Raw genomic sequence first — 10,370 nt, 5'->3', positions numbered from 1 at the left:
TAAACAACCCACGGGCCTTTGGCTTTGTGAATACCTGGTCTACAGCCCACAACACATCACCCACTAACCACGTGGGAGCACTTATATTTAAATACTAAGCATTAAATACATCTTAAAATTCCGTATCTCTTCATAATTGTTATATCCAAAAGCTCAATGACTGGAAGCTGACTCTTTGGACAGAGCAGGCGTACAATGTTTCTCTCATTCTAGAATGTTCCAGAAGACATAGATGAAACAGAACTATTTTGTTTCATGAGGACAAGTTTTTTTTAAATGTTTCCCCAAAATGTGTTATCTCTTTTTAAAATGTATCCTCCTAGGTCACACTGTGAAGCTTGCCGTATCAAAAATAAATAAATAAATAAATAAAAGAAATACTGGATATTATCCTATCCTGTGATTTAACTAGCTTAAGAATCTGCAATAGAATTGAAAGGAAAAAAACTCTGACTGGGAATCAAAGTTGACTTCAAAGGTAATCTCAAGCTCTGCATCTACAAGCAGTTTATTTTTAGGCTCAGTCTAACAACGCAAATACTGTACATCACCTCTGAGAGTCAACATGAACCCTTGTCTATTTGCTTACATTTTTATGAGGCATCCTATAAAGCTTCTAGAAATATTTGCTGGACATATTAAAAGTCACTCTCAGCGGCTCAGCTTACGTTGTCTATTTCTGGCAAGTTCAATGGCACTTAGCAGAACTACACTGCAGACGCCAGGGGAGAAAGGACTGAATTTTCCCAGCAGTAAACCAGAATGCAAGCCTGCAAGGGCAGTGAGCCAAGCAACTGCACAGATGAGTTCAAAACCTCAGTCGCAGAGCAAAAGGCAAGACCCTGGATACGGGGCGTATTTTCATTTAATTTCCTTTGCCTGAGGACAATCAAACCTCTCCCTAGAACTGGGAAAAGTATTTCTCTTTGAGTAACTCTGTTGACACCTACAGGTTGATATAAATTACATTTAAGAAATAAAAGTATTTGTGGTCTCCAGTGGCACACCCCAGTCGTAATCACCTGTGCTGAAGTGGATTACTGGGTGACCTTGGACTTGCTCACCGTGGACATCCTGGAAATCCATGCCGAGGTGGACACCGCGAATACCTGGGCTCCCTCCCTCCGCCTCGTCCAGGTGTTTGGCTTCAGAACATTTTTGGGTTCTTAGCGCCCTGCTCACAAACATGTGCTGATCATAAAGCCTGCAGAGTGAAGACGGAATTTTGATTTCCCAAAGATGAAGTCTGAGTTTCTAAGTTATTTTATGGAATTAACAGTTCTCTTACCTGAATTAACATTTATTTATACACTCATAAATTACAAAAAATGCTTGCACAAAATATAAGTACTGACTCAAAATATGTGTGATTTAGGAAATAAGACCACTAATATCCAAAGCTGCACACAGAAGTTTTCTTCCTCTGTATTTTTAAATACTGACTAACTCTCATTTGGAGTTAACATTGCCTTTGCACAGTCATCACTCTACCACTGAGATAGAAGTTTAGGCCAGACAGAAAAATCCAGAAATCTGGAAGGCTCAAGTTCAAGTGCTTGCTCCCCACTCTTTGCAAAGATCCCATGGGAATAGTGGAACAACGTCAGTGTTGGACAGGGTGTTGGGCACACATGGGCTGCTTGATCTAACACCAGCAGCTGCTGATTCGCGCTGTGCTCGGAAACTGTGGAATCCCAAACACCAAGAGGAACCCAGGGGAGGCTGTCTCCTGTGTGCCGTCATTCATCAGCAGGTGTGAGGGGGGAAAGAAGGCTCTGTGACCTCCGGGCACTTGCAGGCTCTAGGCCGCTTTCACAGCCTGGGTAGTTCCTATCCCAGAGCCTGCAGGATCTGCCTGTGTCCTCCAGCTGCACAGAACTCACGGCACTGGCTGCTTTCAAGAGAACCTGCTTTGTCAGCTCAGCCATGTTCCTTTCTTGGGCTGGGCTACGTGTGTGCTCGACCATATCAGATAGCAACCATTTCTATGGAAAAGTACCCTATGAACCAAGTTAAAGGTCCAGTGATGGACTGAAAAGGCCGTGTGTAACAACATCCAACAGAGTATCTCATCTCGTCTACCCCAAAGCATCAACGCACAGAAGAGAGGCGAACTGAGCAGGTCATCTACATCAGAGGCAGTGAAAACAGCCTCTGACGTGTACCAGAGGCTCACCTCGACCAGAAGCAGGGAAACACCAAGTTCACAGCTGTATCTTTCCCCCACCTGGCTGGGAACCCTTTGCTGAAATCAAGCATTGATGAAGATTCTGGACAGCGCCAATGTCCCACCTGTTGCTTGATTTGAACTGCTTCAGCTCTCTCCTGTTTTATTCCAATAGATCTTAGTGTTCTAATTACCAAAACAGTGCACATTTTTATCCAGTCACATTGACTGCACAATACCCACATCCCCTTCTTTTTGTAACAGGATGCTAATGTCTCATCTTTGTGAAAGTACATACCATTAGGACTGCCAATCAAGGGACCCCAGCACCTTCAGAACAGGGGACTGGCATGTGACGCAAGCGGAGCTCACTCCTTTACTCTGAAACTCAGTCAGAATTTCGCCAGAGCCCTAATGTAACTTGTCGACTGCACATGTCATCAGTCTAAGGTGCCGCGATGTAAGGTGTTCCTGATGATCCATTCCACCTAGACAATGCACTGACCACACACACAGTGCTTTCTGGCCACGAGGATCTTCCATGTTTAGCGAACGGGCTCCTGTAGGTGTGCCTAGAAATAGATGCCTGCCACAACATCACTTTTGCACATAAAAATGTGCGATAAACTGGCTGCGGAACACCTGAGCGCACTTCACTTTCTGAACCGTCTTTCACCCAGCGTTCTCTTGCAAGCCGGCCCCTTGGACCTGGAGTTCTCAGCGCCCCAACTTCTCCAGGGCACCACCTGGGTCACAGACAAAGCACCTTTTAGGTTCAGGTATTTTCTTCCAAGCCACTGATGCCTCTCCCGCAAGTTTTGGTGCTTCTGGTCGTTCTCCCATCAATGAGCATCTGCCTCACTGACACAGAATGCACGCAGCACAGCTATGTTCCTGCCTTGGCACACACAACAATTGTCAGAAAATCCCAGTTAGCGAGATCACAACGGTGTCTTACATGTCGTTAAATCCAGTAGGTGTGGTGCCAGCCACTGCCTTGAAGACGCGACCAGCATCGACACCCTTTCTCGGCTCAGAGAGGGGCTCTACCTCTTACTGCCTCTGTCCGGCCGTGGCCGTGAGGCACCATCGAACAGATAACACAGCACAGCTGTGAGATGTGGACAAGTGCAAAGCATGTCCAGCTTAGAACAGCTCACCTCTGCCTACTCCTCGCAGACGTCTAGCGCTGTCAGAGGCGCCATCATCTCTGAGATCCGACCCTCCGGATGTTCTTTTATTAGCATCGACTACGTTTCATGTTCTCTCCTAGGTTCTTCGCACAGATACCTAATTGGATTCCATGACATGCCATGATATGCAGACTGCACATACATAATTACAGAAAACATACAAAGAGCACGCATGTAATACAACTGGAAGCAATCTAAATATCTCTTCGTGAAAGAAATATTAAACAACTTATGTTAAGGAAAAAAAAACCAGAAAAACCAGCTTCGGTGTGCAAGGTTGTTCATCTTACCTTGAGAACTTCCTGTGACTTCCCCAAGTTCACGAAGGTGTAAAGGAACCAGACAGGCACTGCCTGGGGCAGGTGTACAGCAGGAGCTGCACCCCCAACCAGCTGCAGCCAGGATGCTGGAGGGGGGCGAGAAGAGGGACTGAGGGGGCCTCCACCTCCTGCAGGCTGGAGGCTGCGTCTCCTGCCACTGTGTCCTTGGAGACCCCTTCCCACTGTCGCTGGATCGGTCAGATGTTCAAGGAAAGCCAGCAGTCCAATATTCTACCTGAAATCAATGGACAGGGAATTTCAAAAATCAAACAGCGCAGGCCAAACAAGGTATGTATGTGACAGGCAGGAAGTTAGAAATTAGCCTATGTGTGTGAGAAGGGCCCGAGGAAACTGACGTCCACAGCAGCCCAGCATCTGCATTTCATGTCCTGGCCACACCCTGAGAACCTGCCAGGTGGTCCCGCCCCTTCCACCTGGCCTGATACACATCTTTCCTGTAAGGGGCACCATAGATAGAAGCCCCTCGGCTGACGCCAGCAAGGCTTCCCCTGTCTGACCACCTCAGTGGTAAACTTGGAAAAGAATTTTTCGTATTTTTACCCAACAAACCCTTCCGCCAGGGCTCCCTATCCTTTGTTCTGGGGGAGGGGTGTTGCCATTGATTTCTCAACAATGTTGCAGTGGATTCGTTTCTGAGAGGAGGAGCGTGGTGGGGGCAAGAGGCACGGAGTCACCACACAGGCACCGGGACTCGGGTGAGAGCAGGTCAGAGGGGAGCAGCCCACAGACTCATTTATTTCAGTTGCTACAGCTGCTTATATAGCCAAGACCAGCCAATCTGGTCAAGGGGCGGTCTATGCCCCAACCAATCACAGCCTGTTGCCAGGCAGTTTCCAAAGCCATCCAATCACAGCCTGTTGCCAGGCAGGCTCCGTTGCCAGGTGGGATTCAAAGCCATTCCTGAGTAACTGACGCTCGCTTGCCAGTGGCCACCTTGGCATGGCCTCATTCCACCACATTTCCCCCTTTTCGTTTATTTTTGAGCAACGGGAGGCATGATTCTTGGCCATACCATTGTTGACCCCGTTTCCATGTGGTCTCCGTACGCAGCTGTGACTGTCTTAGGTTGTCCCCCAGGGGATCTTACCCGTCATAGACTGTGCACTCAGCCCTCTGCTCTGCCCAGGTGTGTTCTCTCCATCCAACCACGTAACCTCACTCTCCTGGACCGAGCGCCTGGGGGCTCTCTCTCTGTCCCCTCCGTCCTGACGGCTGCCCTACCCCCAATAAAGCCTTATCACTCCGCGGTCTCATGCCAGAACTCTTTCTTGCGTGAAGACAAGAACCCCACGGCTTCCGCGGCCTTTTCTCCGGTGACATGTGCAGGCCAAGTTTTGGCTCAGGTCTGATATCAAGGGTAAGAGAAAGGAACCCGGGGCCTGTTGGCCCTGGGGAAAACACGCTCGTGTCTACCAGGTTCCTCTGAGGGGCACGAAACTTCACCCTCGGGGAGAGTGCCAGCGGCTTTGCCCAAAGCCCCTCAAGTGCTCCCTTTACATCCTTGCTCCTTTCTTCCATAGCCAGGGACCCCCGTGGACCTTGGAGACAGAGGCCACACGCTGAACCTGCTCCTGAAGACTCCATGCAGCAAAAGGGACCAAACCAGCTCTCCTCCTTGGGCCTGGAGACTTACAGGAGAAGAAACATTTCCATGTTGTTTAAGCCAATATTGTCTGCACCTGAAGCTAAGCCCACCTTGGGAAACTAAACTAGATAAGTAAACTAAATTAGATGAGTAAACAGAATTTGCCAGGCTTTAGCAAAGCAGCTTACTAAACAGCTTCCCGTAGGACTGAGTCTAACAGAAGTGCCACCGAGGTGTTACAAGGATAAAGAAAATTGTTGGCCAGTTCCTGGGTTTTTCACACACATAAAGAACGCCACTCTGGGAAGAGAGGCTGAAGCAGAAAGAACAGAGGCCTTTGTAATCGGCTCAGCAGCGTCCCCACCGTCAGGCCCTGATTCCTGCAACCTTCCAAAACTAGCTGTCCTGGAGAACACTTCACAGGTGAGGTTAAGGACTTTCAGATGGGGATATTGTTTTGGTTGTATTAAACGCCACGTCCTGGGTCTTGCTAAGAGGCAGTCTTGGGAGACTGGCTACGTGTGCAGAAGGGCACAAGGCAATGCGACTGTCAAGGCTGAAACTGGAGTGACGTGGCCGCAAGCCAAGGCACGCGGTGGCCGCCAACACTGGCTCAGGTAAAGGAGGGACACTCTCCTCGAGTCCCTGGAGCGGGGGTGGTCCTGCTCACCCCTGGAGTCAGGACTTCCTGCTCCCAGGCTCGGAGGCAGTGAATCTGTGATTTGAAGCCACCGACTCTGTCCCGCAGAAGAGCAGCCACAGGACGCTGAAGCAGCTACCAAAGAGCACCCTTCTCACAGCCAGCACCAGTTGTGCCAACTCAGAGATGAGCCGCCGGAAGTTAGATTTGCGCTATATGAGCTATTTTATTATAATGCTCTGCAAGTGTTTGGATTTTTTTTTTATTTGACAGGCAGAGTGGACAGTGAGAGAGAGAGACAGACAGAAAGGTCTTCCTTCTGTTGGTTCACTCCCCAAATGGCCGCTACGACCGGCGTGCTGTGCTGATCCAAAGCCAAGAGCCAGGTGCTTCTCCTGGTCTCCCCATGGGGTGCAGGGCCCAAGCACTTGGGCCATCCTCCACTGCACTCCCTGGCCACAGCAGAGAGCTGGCCTGGAAGAGGGGAAACCGGGACAGAATCCGGTGCCAGCACCTCAGGCAGAGGATTAGCCTAGTGAGCCGCAGCGCCGGCCAAATGTTTGGATTTCGAATGCCCCTTGTCATCGGAGAATTTACTATGAATGTGCAAGACCGTATTTAGCCTCACGTCTCTCGTAAACCTCTTGAATCAACTTCCCAGACTTAACAACTCAACGTTCAAGCCCAAGGGGGCAGATCTTTTAAATGACAGATGAGCAAACACATCTCTTAATGGCCTTGGGCAGGTACGCACCTGGCAGCCAGGGGCTGTGCCTGGTGTCCCCAGGTCACGAGACGCAGGTGGCTTTCCGCCTTTGCCTCCATCCCTGCCCTCACTGTGTGGTCGTCTTCTTCGACGCCAGAAGGGTCCCGATACTCGTCTTCTAAAATTTCTTCCCAAACAGCAGGTGCCAGGGGATCAGTGGCATGGTTTTGCAGCAAGTGGCCGCATATTCAAGTAGCAGGATCTGGCATTTTGGAAATCCCACAGGAACTCGGTAGGTCCTTGGTGCCTCTTGGGTCATTCGCAGAAAACCAGTGAGTGAAGGTCGGGTAAGAACTCGGTGATAAGATGGCGCGGTCCTGAGCAAAGGGGCAGCTGTGCAGGACACGTCCCGCGGAAGGTGGAGACGGAGGGGCAGCTGTGTCAGGGCCCACTGAGCCACTGAGGGCTGGTAGAACCCCACAGGTCACTGGGCCTGACCCCCGAGGCCCGATGAAACTGGGCAGATGGACAGTCTAAAGGGTGGTGACATGTTCACTGCGCAGGAAAGCCGTGCACCCGGGACATTTCTAACTGCTACGATGAGGCTCTCTAACCACCCCCACCTGCCTCCCACCTGTCAGCGTCCCTGGGCTGCCCTGCGCCTCCCCAACAGCAGCCTCAGAAGGGATTCTGCCCGCTGCTCCGAGGAGTGCAGCCTGGCGTCAGTCCCCTGGCCTCTGGGCAGGCCCAAGCCCCGCTCTTCACCTCCCCGGATCCTGTCCCCTGCTAAAATCAAATCTTCTCGGCTTGAAGGAATGGCTTAGAACCCTAAACTCCTAAAACCTAACGAGGTGGAGATCCCAGGGCTTCCGAAGTGTGGTTATTCGGGGCACTAAGTCGAAGCTGCCCCTGGATCCAGAGCTTGCTTGCCCATCCACGTGGGACTTCCGGCCTCTCCAAAGCGGCCACCCAGCCTGAGCGGTCCTGAGTCCCAGGAATTAGGGCCCTCGCCACGCAAAGACAAGACGATCTGCCCACACTGGCTCTGCTTGCCTGCAAACTGACTGTAGGAAAGCCAGCAGCCCGCCAACCAGAAGCCAGCCCAGAGGAGCTGGGGCGAGAGAGAGAAAAAGCCAAACAGAACACCCAGCCAGATTCTTGGGGAGGAACTATTTCAGGAACTTGAAAGAGCACGCTCCTTATTTGGCTGTAAAGGAGTGGAGATTTTTGTATGCTCTCGAGAGGCCTGGCTGCGCCCTTCCCCGCCCTCAGGGGGATGGACTGTGCTAAATACACAGAAAAATGAATTCCCCCTGAAGTCTGAGCGGCAGGCTATTTTCCTGGGGATGGCAGGAGGAGAAAGCGAGGGATTCTCTTTGCAAGATAGACATAATGGAAACGGGATTCTAAAAATAAGACTCAGGAGCACTTCCTGTTCTTGGTGCAGCTGAATGAGGCACAGCCGGGACTGTCAGTGAGGAGACCCGCACGCAGGCCCTGGGACTGCGGCCGAAAGGCTCCTCCTGTGCACAGGGGAGACTCGAGTGAGCAACTAAAGGGAGAGCAGTTTCTCTCCTGTTTAAAATTAATATTGCAGAACTTTCGGATGCAAACTGGAGGGAATTCCCTTTTCTCTACGATTCGATGACACAGACAAGTTGAGCCAGTGACTCTGTATGCCGCGTCCTAACACAGCAACAAAGCTGAGATCCACCAAGGCCATGCAGCCAGCACCGCGTCTCTGGGTCAGGGAGCAACATCTGTGGGTTAAGGGTCCCAGTGTAATCATTTTTCAAGGAACTACTGTGTTTCCCAACAATTTTCAAGTGCTGAAATCCTCCCCAGGCTGGGCAGCCTCGAATCTGTCACTGCATGGCAGGTGAGCCGTTTCTGGGATAATCAATCTGTGGATTGGGTAGCAGGGTAGTAGACGCTTCTACTGAAACCAGAGAAAGTCGAGGGTGTACAGAATCAGTCATGGCCCCATGCCCAAAGCGCCAGTCACGAGGTCTCTGAAAGGTGGTTTGTCCTAGCGAGGCCAACAATCCCCCAGGGGACTGACGTCATTCCCAGGATGCACCCTTTACTTCCCTGAGCTCTTCAGTTCCGCACGACCCAGGCTGAACTGAGCAGCAGGTGACTGCGTCATTCACGACTTCCAATCGAGCAAGCTGACCTTTTCCTTAGACCAGCTTCAAGTCCGTTCTTCGTCCTGGCTGTGACCATTTCGGATTCTGCCTCCTGGTGCCTTGTGCGCCTTGCAAAGGCGTGAGCTCATCATGATGAAAGCCTTAAATACCCACTTCTTCCTCACCCCCTCACACAAGCCCAGGGACTTTGTCTTGCCTTTTACTCGAGGTTGCTGCCTCTTCTGAGTTAGGGGGAGAACAGATGACATTGCTACTCTTTAAAACCCGTATTTGGATTTTAAGTCTTGCCTCTCACCTTAATCCAGTCTTTCTCAAGCCAGTCTGGTCTAAGGACCCACTTGTCTGAAATCCTGGCAGTTCAAAAGGATAATTTTTAAGTTGGGTCATTTGTTAACAATCTTCGGAATCTACCTTAACAGCAATGCAAATGTGTTTCAGCTCTTCTAACTGACCACCTGACAACCAAGCATTTCCAGTAATATTGGTCCTGGGGTTGGTGGTTACAATTCCACTGGTGCCTACAAGTGCTGTTTTATGGTGTCTGGACTAGAGGAGATAAACAGATGTGAGCTTAACGGTAAATGATGAGTCTGCACGGAGTGGTGGCCAAACACCAGCACTGCTTGTCTCAAGGTTTTACATAAATGAGGCCAAATAAATGCATGCACGGTGGGAGAATTCACTCACCCACTCCACGGTTGTGGCACCAAATTAATTTCCCCCAAACAGCATCAATGGTCAAATTAACTCAAGTGCCATCTTGAATTTTATGATTTGCTTAGTTTTTAAATTTGCTTTCACGGGTATTACAAGAACAAGAAGCTGTCAAATGGATTACATTGCAAATATTCAAATAACATTTTAATGGTAATTTCAGTCAGCGTGGATGCTCTGTGATTGGTGCGATCTGTGTTTGCACTGTGCTTTCCTCAAGTTTAAGGAACACCATTTGGGGCTGGGGGAAGGACCGGACAGAAAGCTGAGCATCAGTCAGACAGGTGGTCCCTCTGGCCAGGCGGACATCCTCAGTGCCAGCCGCTGTGCCCCGCTCACCCGCGCTGTCAAACTTTGGTGAGCGGTCAGTCCGAGCACTGCAGGCAGAGAGAGGGCTGGAATGCTAGCCTTGCCCCTTGGAAGCGTCTCTGAGACCATGACTGACAAGGGAACGGGACTCTCATCCTTCAGGAGCCATGGGAAACAAGGAACTTCTGAGCCATCAGACTGATGTCTGCTTATCGACGTCCCTTCGGTCCCAGGAGGACGGCTCAGCCCGTGCTTTACCTTGGCAAAGGAACGGAGAACACTACTGTGCAGACAGCTTATTGTGATCAACAGGAAGAGTGTGACCACAGCTGCAGATACTCTAAACACAACCCAAATACCAGATTCCGAAAATGTTGGCAAATAACATTTTATAACATCCAAATCATTCCTGGAGTTGCTTCAGCACATTGGTCTATTTCATGAATGACATGAAACCACTACAGGACATCCAACATTTTCCACGTCCTCTGCCCACCCTATCCAATCAATTCACAAGTCCTCTCACTGGGTGTAGCAAATACCTTTGAAGACTGTCTCCTTTCTT

General features: G+C 50.2%; 1 long non-coding RNA gene across 2 annotated transcripts; it reads right to left on the bottom strand.

The window, feature by feature from the left end:
• Positions 1 to 829: 829 nt before the first annotated feature.
• On the bottom strand, positions 830 to 10,370 carry LOC149124776 (uncharacterized). Of its 2 annotated transcripts, none has more exons than XR_016213166.1 (3): positions 5,240 to 10,370; positions 3,651 to 3,915; positions 830 to 1,204 (listed from the first exon to the last, which is right to left on the bottom strand). It is a non-coding gene; the product is annotated as an uncharacterized LOC149124776 (long non-coding RNA). The 2 variants fall into 2 exon arrangements; XR_016213167.1 differs by having other exon boundaries at positions 6,681 to 10,370.

Source organism: Oryctolagus cuniculus, chromosome 9 (genome assembly GCF_051225735.1).
Source record: "Oryctolagus cuniculus isolate XC-2025 breed Fujian yellow rabbit chromosome 9, ASM5122573v1, whole genome shotgun sequence".
Classification (NCBI taxonomy): domain Eukaryota; kingdom Metazoa; phylum Chordata; class Mammalia; order Lagomorpha; family Leporidae; genus Oryctolagus; species Oryctolagus cuniculus.
The sequence above is the reverse complement of the archived record's forward strand: the minus strand, read 5'-3'. Positions and strand labels throughout refer to the sequence as shown.